This window comes from Aedes aegypti, chromosome 2 (assembly GCF_002204515.2).
Source record: "Aedes aegypti strain LVP_AGWG chromosome 2, AaegL5.0 Primary Assembly, whole genome shotgun sequence".
NCBI lineage: Eukaryota > Metazoa > Arthropoda > Insecta > Diptera > Culicidae > Aedes > Aedes aegypti.
In genome coordinates, this window is record NC_035108.1 from 194,120,193 (window position 1) to 194,135,977 (window position 15,785).

Genomic DNA, 15,785 nt, shown 5'->3' on the forward strand with positions numbered 1-15,785 from the left:
TACATATTTGTTTTTGACCCATTCTCACCCCCAACGACGGTAAATGCATTATTCTCAAGCTTGGGTTGAATGAACTCAATTTTGCGTATAATCAAACCAAATTTAAGTAAATTTATTCTTATGGCTTCAAAGGCAAAGTATCTAGTGAAGGCCTTGGAAATTTAGCCAAATGGGGGTTATTGGGCTCAACTACGGTTTTGCATTGAAATAACTCAGATTTGAGTAGTGTGATATGTTCAACATTGCGTATTCTAATCAACAATCGTCAATCAACCATTTTCCAACCAAGATTGCAATCCATTTCGCATGCCAACTTCCCATAAACCACAAACCGTAAATACAATCCCACAATAAAACCTCAATACGACCACAAATTACCTGGCTGTCTCACAACCCGCTGATCATCTAATACTCTGAGTATTTTCCCCCCTGAGTCCTCTGTTGCTTTACCTCGTTTCCCACTAGGCATTTATCGCAAAGCTCCCAACAACCCTTCATGGTGCATCAAGACGCAACAACAACGCAAGAAAGTAGGAAAAATTTGCAATTTAAATAGTTTTCTCCTCCCTGGCGAGTGTCAGCGTCGGTGCTTTCTATACACATTTTCCCTCTGCAATTGCAACTGCTGCACTTATCGAAAGATTTTCATCGGCTCCATTCCCTCGCACTTCTTGCGCCACCATCGGAAGCAATGGGATTAGAGGAGAGATGCACTTGGCGTGGCTGCTGCTTTTGCTGCTGCTGCTGTACACTGAGAAAAGGTTTCACTTAGATGTTACGTGAAAATATGAGTAGATATTTTCCATCTATTTTTACATTTGAGTGTTATGTGTTTCGTTAGTAAAAATATTTCACTAGATGTTGACGCACATGTCGCACTATTTCTACCTCTGGGACAAGATGAATTCATTAGAAAAACCCATATTTTTTACTGAACTGTTTATGTGATTTTGACAAGCTTTTAATAGCATTTAATACTGCAATATTAATTGAAGGTAACTACATTCAAAACCACTAAAACCTCGCATAATCCATGATCTTGCCCTAAAAGCCATAGGTAATCGAGTGTATAGCTAGTTGTTCTTAAGTAAATGAATGGACCAAGATAAAAACTATCACCACTAGGAGATAGAGGAGGATCTTTTCTTCATCGTAGCTTTGCTAAATAACGTGTAAATCCTTTCGTTTTACTCAGTAACAACAAGCTACACACTTATTTACATATGGTTTTTAGAGCAAGATATTAAATTAAGCAAGAAATATTCAATTTTGGGAGGCTACTAATTTTTCCATCTGAAATTCACATTCAAATTACTCTGAGTGTAGGTACACGACGATCATCTTTACGGCAACGACGGTGACGATGGCGCAAAGGAAACAGGTTTTTCTAGCTGTGCCAAGTTATTTAGAACGAACGGTACTTTTTTTCCTCTATTGAAGTCGTGTACATTTCCACCGGCGGGCGGGTCGTACCAAACAAGAGACAAGCCGATGTGGATACATATGCCATCGGTAACTAGGCTGAGAAATTTTTGCGCCACACTTCGAGAACAGCCACTTGCACGATGTAAGGCAAGGTTACTGTGTCACAGAGAGAGAGAGGCTATGATGTGTTAAAAAAGCACGAAGATTGGGGAATTTCTAATGGTTGGAGGATAGAGAGAGATTGGGACAAATAATTTGAAGGAAAAATCATCTGGAAATCAACGAATGCGTAAGAGAGTTTCCACATTCGACCACTTAGTTCTTAATTCGTTTTGAATAATTCTTTTTGATTTGAGAACCCCCCTAAATTTGTTCTTTATGTACCGTCTGAAAAATTCTTACCTTCGGACAAACAGAGTCAGTAACGTAAATTCTGAAATTAGTTTGTACAGAAAAAGTTGCTGAGGGCTTCCTTATCCGAGTGGATAAAGTCCACGGTTACAAAGCAAAGCCATGCTGGAGGTGTCTGGGTTCGATTCCCGGTTGGTCCAGGATCTTTTTGTAATGGAAATTTCGTAGACTTCCCTAGGCATAGCATATCATTGCCACACGAGATGCGAATGCGAAAAAAGGCAACTTTGGTAGAGAAAGCTCTCAGTTAATAACTTTGGAGCTGTTAGAACATCTAGAACACAAATTATAACTGAAGCACATCCGATCAGAGCATGATAGGAACATCACAACTTTCCCACACTCTACAACCGGTAGACCTTGGTCATTGGCCCAAACTCGAACTAACTGTAGTAATCAACAACTCTCTTCCTCTTTTCCCCCTTTTTATCGTCGCGTCAAATTGGTATGTTTACATATGTCACGCTTTCGTCGCCGAGTTGACCATAATTGCGTGTACTTAACATAAATACCCATTATCGTTCAGCTGTCCGTCCTCGATGTAGTGTCGCGTCATTACTCGATATGAAGTATGGACACACACTTACACGCTAAGCTATTGTAACACATAATGTGACCGTCATGTAGTCACAAATATCTGCAAACTGTTATAAAAAGAAGCTCATATATGAATCCACAAAAAAACTCATCTACCGAATTTCATACTTCATTATCGACTCTGACCCAGATTAAGGAAATTCACTGAAGTCAAGCTAATGTATGAGGGCATTGTTGTTGAACTCTCCTGACACAACTACCGAATGGAAAAAAAATATAACCGGTCTGCCCAACCGTCCAGACGGAGTGAATTTATTTTTATTCACATACCCACATGTATGTACCGAAATGCACATTGCACATATTAAAAATAAACACGTGCATCCGGTGTGCTCCATTCTGGCTGTTCTTCGGTTCGGGGCTGGGTCATTGCCTTCATCCAGTTCTGCTCCAGCAGCAGGAGTGCAACAGTGGCGCACTTTGGCTTTGTTTGGGGCTTTTACAACCGCCGAAATGAGGTTTTGTGTGTTCGTCTGTATGTATGTGTGAATATTTGTAGCGATTTTGGGACAGGAAGTTTGCTCAAACTGAGGTTATTCGTTGAGTTTCTAAAAAAAACGGAAATTTGGGTCAATGTGTATGACCTTTAAAGCGTCTGGATTCTTTGATCGTGATACCCAAAAGGAAGTCCCCTTCGCAATTTGATGACAACTTACGCCGTAGATGCAACGAGGAAACTTTCTCTTTCATTTCGCAGCGCTGCATTTTAACTGCAGAAGCAACAGATTGTGGGCGAATTATGTGAGTGGTAAAAATAACTGCAGTAGTGACTGGATGCACTAACCGAAGACCAACTCTACCGTAGATTCTCCCCCCGTTGACTGCTTTGTCCTCCTCGTCGAACCAGCCGGACCGGTTGTTGTTACGGAATCTCGTGACAGGACAAACCAAACGGCGACGGTCGTTCTCCTCGTTCGTTCGGCACTGTTGTCTGTTTTTCCCACGACAAAGAGTCGCGCCAACTCGCAAGTTTTACTAAACCCACTCGACCTACACGTTGCACAGAGGTTCACATTTCTGAAAACTGGCAAAAACCTAATTTTAGCTGGAATTCAAAGTGCAACATTCATCTTTAGCATTCACGTACAAAAATTGTAACGGGAAATTAATTTTCTTCCTAAACACTTGTGGCACATGTTCAAAAAAAAAAACTTTGTTTCTACTTCAAAATAGGGTCCTAAAGCCCTGTCCCAATTGTAGTGCCTAACGCTTAAGTTTAGGCCAAAAACACATATTTACTCAATTTTCTAATGTTTTCCGTTGGTTTAAGCCCAAAAAACATTTATTTAGATTTTGTCACATCCTTTGGCTTAAACTCAAATTTTGGTTGTATTTTGTTTTCCGTGTCCCTTACGAAATGTCAGATAGGAACAAACCCAGTGGTCGAACTAAAACCCCTGTGGTGTTTTTGTCGACTAAGCGAACGTCAAACATGATCAAAAGTGTCAAGGTTCATTTATGGACCAAATTTTTAAATTGAAGTTAAAACATGATATAGCCATTATTTGAGCGAGAAAAATTGCTAAAGTAGTTACAGTAACATGCTTTTTCGTATTATTAAATAAAAACAAGATTTCATTAAAAATTTTAGGACCCAATTCAACTTAACACACATTTTTTATCTGGAAGGTAATTCTTGCTCAAATGCTCTCTTAAGTCTAAGACCTTGCTTAGAAAAGAATTCTCTTGCCTAAGTCATCCAAAACATTCGTTTTTTTCGAAAATGATGAGAGCCTCAAAATGTTCGAAGAACAATAATTTTGTTCCCTGCAAACCGAAAAATGGTGAGTATGCTAAAAATAGGGTCTGCAACCCCAAAACATGTTCCACAACATTTGACATGACCAAAGCATGTAAAGTAAAGATTGGACTCGGAAAAAATGCGACATTTCATTTTGGGTGTAAGTTTTTATCGCGTGGGTAAAATTAATGAAATTATGGGTAATACTAGTATAGAGTGTAATGTTTATGTGCAACATTTTATCGCGATCTGTCAAGTAGTTTTCAAGATGCATTCGAAATCAGAAGAGCTTCGCCAGCAAATCTTGGGTGCGGTGATCGATAATCCTGGTCAGTTGCACAGCTAGATCGGCAAAAGGCTTGGCATGTACCATTCCACCGTGTCCCGCGTTGTGAAGATATTCCAGGAGACGAAGCCCATCAAGTGGCGCACTAGAAGCGGCAGAAAACCAAACACAGAATACCCAGAGAAGGCACGGAAAATATGGCAGTACTTTAAGAATAATCCGAGCCTTTCCATCCGAGACGTGGCCAAAACGGTCAATTCGTCGAAGTGGTTCGTCCAGCAGCCCATGAAGCGGGCTGGACTACTTATTTCTTTGGTCAGGAAGGCGTCAAGCCGGACTGACAAGCAAAACACGGTGGCCAAATTGCGTGCACGGAAGCTGTACCGCGAGTGGCTTGGCGTGTAAGCTGCCTCATCATGGACGACGAGACATACATCAAGGCGAACATCAAACAAATCTCTGGCCTCGAGGTTTTTGTCGATACGTCCCGCATGGAGGTTCCGGAAGAGAAAGATGGACAAATTTGCGAAGAAGTACCTGTTGTGGCAGGCGAGGACGATACAACAAGCCGTCCGCTACAACCGGCACCATAAACGGGCAGATTTATCGAGAGGAATGCTTGCAGAAGAGCTTGATGCCCTTCCTTTGCTCTCACTGTGGTCCCACGCTGTTCTGGCCGTGTCTCGCTTCGTGCCATTACGTCAAGCCTGTTGTAATGGATTGGTACGAAGCGGAGGTTGTTAATGTGGTCCCGAAGGAGGTGAACCCGCCAAATATACCAGAACTTTGTCTGATCGAAAAGTTATGGGCTATAAAGAAGACGAAGTTGAAGAAAAGCGGAAAAACATTCAAAACCGATGAAGCTTTGAATTAAAATTGCGAGAAATTGTGTAAGAAAGATGGGCGAATGCTAGGAAAAGATCTTATGAACAGGGTCAAGAGAAATGTACGAGCATTCAAGTATCCGATTAGAAATGAATTTTTGGTACTCATTTTTGCGTGTCTCATTTTTCCGAGTCCAGTCTTTAGTAGGAATGCAAAATTTTTGCCATATTTTTTCAAATCTGGACCACTATGGCGCCATGCCATCGCCGAGGGACCTGAAGCCAGACCATAGAGTTTGTAGGAAACGGAGAAAAAAGTGGCACGTTGTTAAAAATTGTAGATGTATGCGCATTTGTTGTAAGCTGTAAAACAGATTTTATTGCATTATTGTGCTGCATCTGTTTACATAACGACGAGAAAAATCCTTTCTAGCTACTACTGGGAAAGGAACAACTGTTGAGCGCGTCTGACGTCAGGCAGGTTGGCACCAGCTGTTGAGACTGAGTTAAAGAAAAAACATGTCTTCCGCCATCGCTGATTGAAGCGATGCGCATTTATTAACTGGCCCGATCAACATGGGGTCTTGTTCAATGTTTCGAGGGTACCTTAGCTTCATCATATTGAGAACTGCCTCGGTTATTTTTTTATTAAGTTAAGAGAGCATGACGGCTCACTCACCATAATAGCATGTCAAAAGAACTATTTAAATCTGGAGCTAAGGGTCCAAAATCCTGATAATCCCTAGACTTAGATGGTTGTGATAGCTATGACCGTGGTCATTATGTATAGAATTCACAGACAATGCTGTATCCTATCATTACCAAGAAGGCAGGCCCTCCAGCACGATCCAGGTAGCGCAGCCTTGGTTAGGTAGCCTATTAAAGACTCTGATCCAACCCAAAGAGGCAAAAGTAGAGCAAACGGATTGAGTTTACGGTAACAAACCCAGCAACGATTGGAAAGTTGGATTTCGAAACGCAGGAGCTTGGAGTGTATCCACGGGTGTTGAACTCCTGGCCCGTGGATACATTTCAAGCTCCATGGCCCAGCTATCCAGGAAATACGCTGGCCTAAAAGCGGAGGATTCTGAGCGGTGGATCCTGTACATCCCCAGATACTGTGGAATCGGCAGACCGTTTCTCTACGCTCCCATTCTTCCATCATTATAGTACGCATTTCCTTACACCTGATATATAGACAATCTGATAACCAAAAAGCAAGTTTATCTGTCACAAAAATAACCACCCCTACACCATCCTACACAAACTGGCGTTTTTTGTTTGTGATTTAGACGATCACTCGCAGCGACTGGCTTGAATCACGGCCAGCGATATGATCACGACGGAGCAGCAATGAACGGGACACGAAATTAGCACTTGGGAAGATTCGGTATGACCGACCGGCACAACGGAATAAATAACATGTGCGTTCTGATTGAATAGCTTTATACGACTGACTGAGTGCTGTATTGTTGAGGATTCTCTGAGAGTTGTTGGCTGGAGTTCTCTGGGCGGGAATTGAGGACAGATTCGATTTGGGCAACGATCAACGGTCTGCAGCTGGTCCACAGTGAATTAGCGGTTGTCCATGATGCGCCGGAAGGATTTTATCCCTTGCTTGTAGGATTTTATTCCTGCTTCCCAGATAACGCCGAAGTGCGGTGAATGCGCCGAGATAAAGCGAAACTTGGTACCGCTCTCCTGTCAGAAGTTATTCCCGACGAATTACAGAATGGGGTCGAAACGCAGGAATCGATTTTAACACGTAGCTGCCTTCCGATCAAATAGGAGGCGAGCCATGATGCGAGTTTATTAGTCGCACCAAGGCGAATAAGCTTTGACAATAGAATATTATGATCGATTCGGTCAAAGGCCGCCTTCAAATCGGTGTAGATCACATCAACCTGTGCTTTCTCCTCCATAGCAGTTATACATGTATTAGTAAAGCAAAGCAGATTCGTAGTGACAGATCTTCCAGGCATAAAACCATGCTGATCGAGTGAGACGTAGTGCTTCGACTGACTAAGAATGACTTCACTGACGATAATTTCGAACAGCTTCGATACTGCTGACAAGCTTGTAATTCCTCTGTAATTTCTAACATTTTCCCTATCTCCAACCTTGAAGACCGGAAACATGTACGATTGTTTCCAAATGGCCGGAAATATACCATCATTGAGAGACCGAGTGAAAATTTTCGAAAGCGGATCAGCCAGAACAGCTGCACAGCGACTGAGCAATACAGATGGAACGCCATCGGGTCCGGGGGACAATGAACTCTTCAATTTTCTGGCAGCAGTGATAACCATTGCAGGAGTTACTTCAAAAGTCGTCAGACTAAGGAAATCCAGCGGGACCTCCGAGGAAGCACTCTCAGCTTCCACCGTGGAACTAGCAGTATGATTGAAAACAGAAGCAAAAAAGTTCGCAAATAGCTCACAACACTCAGCAGAGGAGCTTGCCTTCACATGATCATATACCATATTTCTAGGGATGGCCGGATCTTTTCTTTTGCTGTTGACGAATTTCCAAAAACTTTTCGGATTCAAACGAAGATTAGCTTGCACTCTCAGCACATGGGATTTGTACAGCGATGCATTCAAACTACGGTACGCATTACTGGCTCGTTGGAACTTCAACTTACTGTACGCAGTTTGCTCTTTCCGATATTTACGTTGACACGCATTCTTCTCACGTTTCAATTTTCGAAGCAGTGACGTACTCCAGGCAGGCGAGAACGGACGTCTTCGGTGAGGAACGTTATTTTTTAGCCATTGTTGAATTACGAAACAGAAGTTTGAAGCCATATCATCGACACCTCGGCAAGCATTTAGGCATCTCCAATCAAAAGTAGAAAAATAATCCAGAAGTGCGTCGTAGTCAATCCTACTAAAATCAAGAGCCGGTTCGTCAGCAGCAGGCAACCGTTTATCAATCTGCCGTTCACATTGAATGGAAATCTGCATTTCCAGCTGAGGATGATGCAAATCTACTGGCAACAATGCAATCGCAGCTTCACTGATGATTGGAGTACAGTCGTTCGAGCGAAATACAAGGTCCAGTGTTCGATCATGTTGATTGCGATGGGAATTTGCTTGGATCATATTCAAAAAGTCCATACCATCGATCAAAGCAGCACTCGCAGGAGCTAAAGATGAATTTCCAGCAAGTTGTACCTCACCATCAGCGTTCAGTAACCACTGGAGACGAGGCTGATTATAATCTCCGCATATCAAAATCTGGTCATCAAAGGATGCGTGGTCACAAAGTTCTCGAACGGAAGCTATATGTTCTTCAATCAAGTCAACGTCTCGGCTACGGTCTGGTGGGATGTAAACTACTCCAATCATGAGATGATTACGGTCAACAGCAACTTCAACAAATACTTGTTCCAGCGTTAAACCGCGACGTATGCGAATTTGTGTACTAGCCAACCGACGGTTAACTGCTATCAGCACACCACCAAAGGTCGTTTTATTGCTATTCATGCAGCTGCGGTCACATCGAAAAACATTGAACGTCTGTCCAAATATTTGCAGGGAATTGATGCAATCGTTCAACCCAGTCTCCGTCAGCATAATCACGTCGTAATTGCAATCCATAGCAGCCAGAAGCAAATCGTCGATTTTTGTTCTAACACCTCGAACATTCTGATAGTAAAGGGATACATCGGCGGTGTTCGTCTGCAACATAAAACGGTTGAGTGTACGTGGGGGAGATATTGAATACGGATACTCGCCTGTGATGGGAACCCTAGGGTTCCCACCGTCCGAAATAGAGCGCATTATACAGGAGTCTGATTGAAGTCCACAGGTTTGATCGATGGACGATGGGAGTTTTTTGATTGGTCCACGAACTCCCGAAACACCAAACCATCCAGCCATGTTGATGCCAATAACGCTTGATCGCGCGCCGACGGATCGAGACCAACTTTAAATGAAACGAACGACATGTTCGAGACATCTTTGCCTTTCGGAACCAAACGGATTACATCACACGGTCCTGATAGGTCCAGACAGCGAGCCACTATTTTCTGCACATCATCGCAAGATATGAGTGGCTGGAATCCGGATAAATACAACCAGAATTTTGGCGGCGTTGGAGTAGGCATAATCGAACCAATCGAAAGATCACTGAGGTCGATGTCTCTTGTACCACGATCGATAGTCAAGGCAGCGGAGTCATATTGTTCCACACGAGGACGTTTGGCTCCTGGTTTGGGCCACGCACGGAAGGAAGGTGTTAGCAATTGCTTAGTTTTACCTCCTGCAACTGTATTCGAAGCGAGAACATCAACTTTCTTGCTCAGTTTGTCCACCACTCCAGCAAGCAATTGTACTTGGGATGATAATTATCAGACGCAGTCACACCAGTAGGAGAAATCATTTGTGATTGCATCTTATCCTCCAGGTAGCGTTTCACGCTTCGGCCATCCAACTCAGATCGGCAATCGGCGCAGATAAACATCAGCTTCCCTTGCGACAAAACGTCTCGATTGGTACGGTAATTGAATCCACAGCATTGTTGACTAATGTGGAAAACGGCATCACAAATGCCACAACGTATCGGTTCGATATCGTTCACGTCCAGTTGGCATTCTTTGCACTGTTTCTTCTCCATCGTCATAACCACAACTGGTAAGCCGGTAAATTCGACAAGAGTTTCTCTAGAAATTAAGCAATTCCGAGATCGTTTTCGATTTGTCCAATGTATGGTAGGATCACAGTTCGATTAAACTACTAGTACGATAATGGATGAGTATTTAAAACCGAATTAATAAACAGAAAAACGTAAAAAAACAACGGATAAAAACACAGTGTGCACCACAGCTAGTGACGTTCAACAGGGCGAGATGCAGGTGGCGCACGACAGATCTGCGACGACTTCGAGGTGCACGGCATTTACCACGAGACACACGAATAGCCCAACGTAGAGGTGCCATAACCTGCTGAGCTAGCCGTGGTTGGCACCGGAAACAGGTTACATATTGACTAGACTGGCCCTTAAACAAAAAAGTTGTAAAACTCAACGGGGCACCCCCTAGATATGAGGCTTAGGGTAAGAAAAACACTCTCTCAAAATTTCAACTCAATTGGTTGCTTCACCAGCTGGCGCATTCGATTTGAAGTTTGTATGGGATATTCGTCTCAAATATATTGAAATTGATCCTATGTCACTGTTTCGTTCCGTATACTAATTGTTCGCGTTCAAATAAGCCCAGAATGACAAGTACACTAGTTGATACCCTAATGAACATAATTGCAGAAGGTTGTATCTGGATTTAATATCATTTTCATTACTCTTTCAGTTGTTGAAAGTTAGGCTTAGATCAGCACTCCCGTACAGTCACTTATATGCATGCGACATGTGCCTCAGCTCGCCCAGCGTCATAGGTGGCTATGTTGCACTTAGTGGCTACCTCCAAGCTATGTTGAAGAAATACAAGCAGTATTGCATGATATACTTCAGATGGTTAAAACACCAACTTTATTAATTTTGATCATGGTACAATCTTCTACAATACTCTTTGCTATTACATCAAGTAGTGTTTTTGACATTCTGGGTCCAATTGAACGCGATAATCATTTTTCCTGAACCAAACAGTAGATGATGTGCTGTTGCTCATATGTTTGAGCTGAAAATCCCATATTAACTTCAATTCAATTGCGCCAGCTCATGAAACAACCAAATGAGCTGATTTTTTCAGAAAGGCTTCGTCCAACCCCAAGAAATAATCTTGGAGGGTGCCCCGTGGAATCATACAACTTTATTTTTCTCCCATACTGAGCTGGGCCAGTCTAATATTGACATACCACCTTACGGGCTAGCCGTCAACCCCGGACTGGCCAAACCGCAACTATGCGGCGAGTGTAAGGGTTGAAGTGCTCGGATGTGGCATTATCGGGCGATAAGCCAACTTAGCCGGTGGTCAGCGGGGAGGAGTATTGAGAAGCGAGTGTCGAAGGATGCTTTCATGTTTGATAATCTTCCGAAAAGCCTTAACAACCCAAACTTGTCCATGAACAACTTCAGATCTTTGAGTGGTGATATAGATGTGGGTATTACTGAAGGATTAGCTTGACTGCGGCTGCACTGCCAAACTTCAGCAGGAAAAGATGCTAGCTGAATCTGTCTTACGAGGATCTTAAGTGCATGTTCACTTTCCTCTGGAGTGAGTGAACCGATAGTGCGTTCGCTACGAAGGAGTTTTGCGTTGTTCAAAAATCGGTTGCAATGTGCCACGATACGAATCAGCTTGGCGAGGTCCGCATAATGATCAAACATAGTTGAGTCGTCGGTGGCGCTGTTCAGAGCAACTGGGCAAGCTTCTTGTTGTAATTCAACATTGGTCGGCGTCGAAACCACACACTCAGGTCAACTACCACGGGACCTTTGCGAAAACTCGAACCATGTCACCATAAATCGTCCTTCAAGATCTGAATTACCATCTGTTCAGCTTTATTAATTTCCGATAGAACGTGTCTCCACTCGTAGCCCTTAGTTAAGCTCTGGATCTCTGCGATCTGATTAGACACGAAAATCTTCCATACATTGGACTGAGATTATATCCAGTGAAGAACGATGGTAGAATCCACCCAAAAAGGTTGGAGGTTCTGTAGATTTCAACAGCTTGTGGGACCCTATCCACAAAACTGCGACCATAACGGCACGGAATGTGATCGGCACTAGTTAACGACGAAGATGAAACTATTAGTTCGATGAAGAGTGCCAAAGAGTGACACACTGACAGACGTGAACAGAGAGCGATATATGACAACAAGAGCTGAAGAAAAGCGAATCTGCCGCAGAAATAAAATGTAGCACAAATGAACTGTGATAGCTTGAGCACAAGATAGGATGAACTGGAACGATATGCGGAGATTTTATACCACAATGCATGGATCGATACCGTACCAGTGCCCGCTATGTTTTATGATCGAAAGGGTTATTTGCTGACCGACGGAACGAAGTACAATGAGCCCTTCCAGCAGGGTGAACATGGAACTTAAGGGAAGAACTTGGTTAACATTGATAATGGCAATCGAGCTATGGGTCTAATGGTCATAAAAATGGTTAAGAAGGCTTTGAGTAAGCTGAAGAACTGTAAGGATACTGAGAAAGGTGAGATTCCGGTCTATCTTCACGGAAATGGGCAGCTCTATCAATCGATCTATCGAATACTTCTGAAGTTATGGGAGGACGAAGAAATGCCTACCAATTGCTTAGCTGACCTCATACATCCAATCTACTAGAGATGGCACAGATTAGAATGTGCCGGTCATAAAAGGATTACCTTGCTGAATTTGGCGTACAAAATACTGTCATGCATTCAGTTTAAAACACTGAGACCTCTAGATGAGTCCTTCATCGGCGAATACCAGGCTGAATTTCACGGGGCCACTCGACAACGGATCAGGTATTTACCTTGCGAACGATCTTGGACAAATTCGGGTAGTCTACCCTGCACCCTTATCATCTGTTTATTGAATTCAATGCAGCGTATGATTCAGGGAAAGAATTGAACTGGGACAGATAATGTCCGAAAATGGTTTTCCAGCCAAATTAATTAGGCTGTGTTTGGATTGCAGACGAGGCGTCAAACTTGTTTGTAACATTAGATGGATTGAAGCATGGATACACACTTTTTATAATTTTCTGTTCAACATTGTACTTCATTAGAAGATTTAGTGTGCAGATTTAGAGTACTATCACCACACTCTCGCTAGTGCTAATTGGAATCTAACGCAAGGCAGTGGAGGAAGCTTGTGTGCCTCTGAAGAGGGAAACAGCGAGGATAGGTATGTCCACCAATTCTACCAAAACTTAGTACATGGTAGCATGTAGAGACAGAGGAAGGCATACGGAAATTGTGTACGTTGTTTTACATGTTTTTGTCTCGACACAATAACACAATAACTATATGCTATAATCGGATGTGACGCAAATGCGCATCACACTATATGGAGCAGCACAGGAATCAACAGTAGAGGTGAGTTACTCTTTGACTACGTATCTCAGAATGACATAGATATATGCAATAAGGGTAATTCTCCAACATTTTCCAATGCTATACGAGAGGAAGTATTGGACTTAACTCTTTGTAGTTCAAAACTCTCAGATAATATAAACAATTGGCATGTATCTGACGAAATATCTTTATCAGACCATAAGCAAATTTTATTTGAATTCTGCGCAAAAGATATATTAAGAGAAACTTTCAGAGACCCACGGAAAACAAACTGGGAATTATTTTGTTCTCGACTTAAATACCAAAAGGAATCCATTTCTGACACGATAAATTCATCTTTGGAACTAGAAAAGGCAGCCGACTGCTTAACTTCTTCCATCATTAATGCTTACAATGAAAGCTGTCCAGCAAAAGAACGATCTACTTGTAAAGATGTTCCTTGGTGGAACTACCGGTTAGAGAAGCTACGAAAAAATGCTCGAAAACAATTCAATCGGGCAAAATTGTCAAGAAATTGGTCTCTGTATAAAGAGGCCTTAACCAATTATAATAAAGAAATAAGAAGATCAAAGCGTAAAAATTGGAGATACATGTGCGAAGGCATAGAAAGTTCTCATGAAGCTGCAAGACTTCGGAAAGTTCTTTCTAAGGATCATAATAATGGTCTAGGTACGTTAAAAAAGGACGATGGGTCCTACACTGCAGATACACAAGAAAGTTTGGAATTAATGGTGAAAACTCATTTTCCTGGATCCATCCCCATAACAAATCGATCAAGAAATCAAGATATCAGTACCTCTTTAAATGGATCTGATAGATCCAATATAGAGGTTGCAGATATTTTTACATATTCTAAGATTGAATGGGCATTGGATTCTTTCGAATCTTTCAAAACACCTGGTTTAGATGGGATTTTTCCGGCGCATCTTCAAAAGTGCAAGGAAACTATTATCCCTATTCTAATGACTCTATTCAAATCTAGCTTTCTTCTGGGATATCTTCCAACTAAATGGAGGCAAGTCTGGGTAGTGTTTATACCGAAATCTAATAAAAAAGATAAAACAGTGCCAAAATCGTTTAGGCCAATAAGTCTTACATCAATATTTTTAAAAATAATGGAAAAGCTTATAGATGAGTACATTAAATCAAATATACTTAAAAATAAGCCATTAAGTAGAGCTCAATTCGCTTATCAGACTGGTAAGTCGACACTTTCAGCTCTACATTCGCTGGTTTCAAAAATTGAAAAAACTTTTGACACTAAGGAGATACTATTGGCTGCTTTTCTCGATGTAGAAGGCGCGTTTGACAACGCTAGTTTTACATCGATGAAAAACGCCATAAGAAATCGAGATTTCCCTGAAAAAATGATTGAGTGGATAGAAGAGATGCTATCTAGAAGGGAAATATCAGCATATCTAGAAGATTCAGTTGTAAAGGTAACAGCTGTTCAAGGCTGTCCGCAAGGGGGAGTTCTCTCTCCTCTTCTCTGGTCTCTGATTGTTGATGACCTACTTGTAAAGCTAAAGCTTCAAGGATTCGAAATAATTGGATTTGCAGATGATATTATTATTATAGTCCGCGGAAAATTCGATAAAACTGTTTCCGAACGAATGCAAACAGCACTCAACTTAACCTTAGCATGGTGCAATAATGAAGGATTAAGTATAAATCCTGATAAAACTACAATAGTACCGTTTACAAGAAAACGTAAAGTCTGCATTTCAGCTCTCAAAATAGGAGATACTAAACTATCCTTATCTCTTAGTGCCAAATTTGTAGGTGTTGTATTAGATTGTAAGCTTGTTTGGAATAAGCATATAGAACAATAGATAGAAAAAGCAAGAAATGCTTTCTGGGGCTGCAAAAGAACCTTTGGTAAAAAATGGGGTCTGAAACCGAAGATGATATGCTGGATCTATTCGGCCATTGTTAAATGTTTGGTAGCTTCGTGGATGAACGTCTCAACACTGAACTATGTATCTTTCAAAGTTTCCGTCGATGCACGATTCCGTGATGCTGCCCTGAGGAGATCTAGTTGGCCAAACGGAGTAAGATGCCGTGAGTTTCATGAACACGCAAACGTTGCATGGCGACCAAATCGAACAACATAATTCTATTTCGATTTATCTAAACCGTTCTTTTAAATTTGCATCTCTTTATATGTAACTTTGCTGATATGTAATGTATTTTAGTTAAGAATTATATCATACTACTAGCAATCTGTACGACTTAGTCGAAGATGAAGTCTAAATAAATAAATAAATAAACCCATTATTTCATACGCATCAATTTTTTGGTAGGAAAAAACCAAACAAGTCGCTACTCAAGCTAAGTTAAATAAACTACAAAGGCTTGCTACTATTTCAATTACTGGGGCAATACGAAACACCCCTTCGAATGCGTTGAACGCAATGTTAAATCTTCTTCCACTTCATGACTATATACAAATGGATGCAGTTAAGAGTGCTATCAGAGTCAGAAGGTCCTTAGATAGCGCTGATAGTGAACTAAAAGGACATATGACTATAT

General features: G+C 41.7%; 1 protein-coding gene across 2 annotated transcripts in view; it reads left to right on the forward strand.

Annotated features, from left to right (window-relative positions):
• Positions 1 to 15,785, forward strand: part of LOC5573007 (DNA N6-methyl adenine demethylase) — a 486,750-nt gene that overhangs the window by 207,331 nt on the left and 263,634 nt on the right. The gene's annotated exons all lie outside the window — the stretch shown is intronic.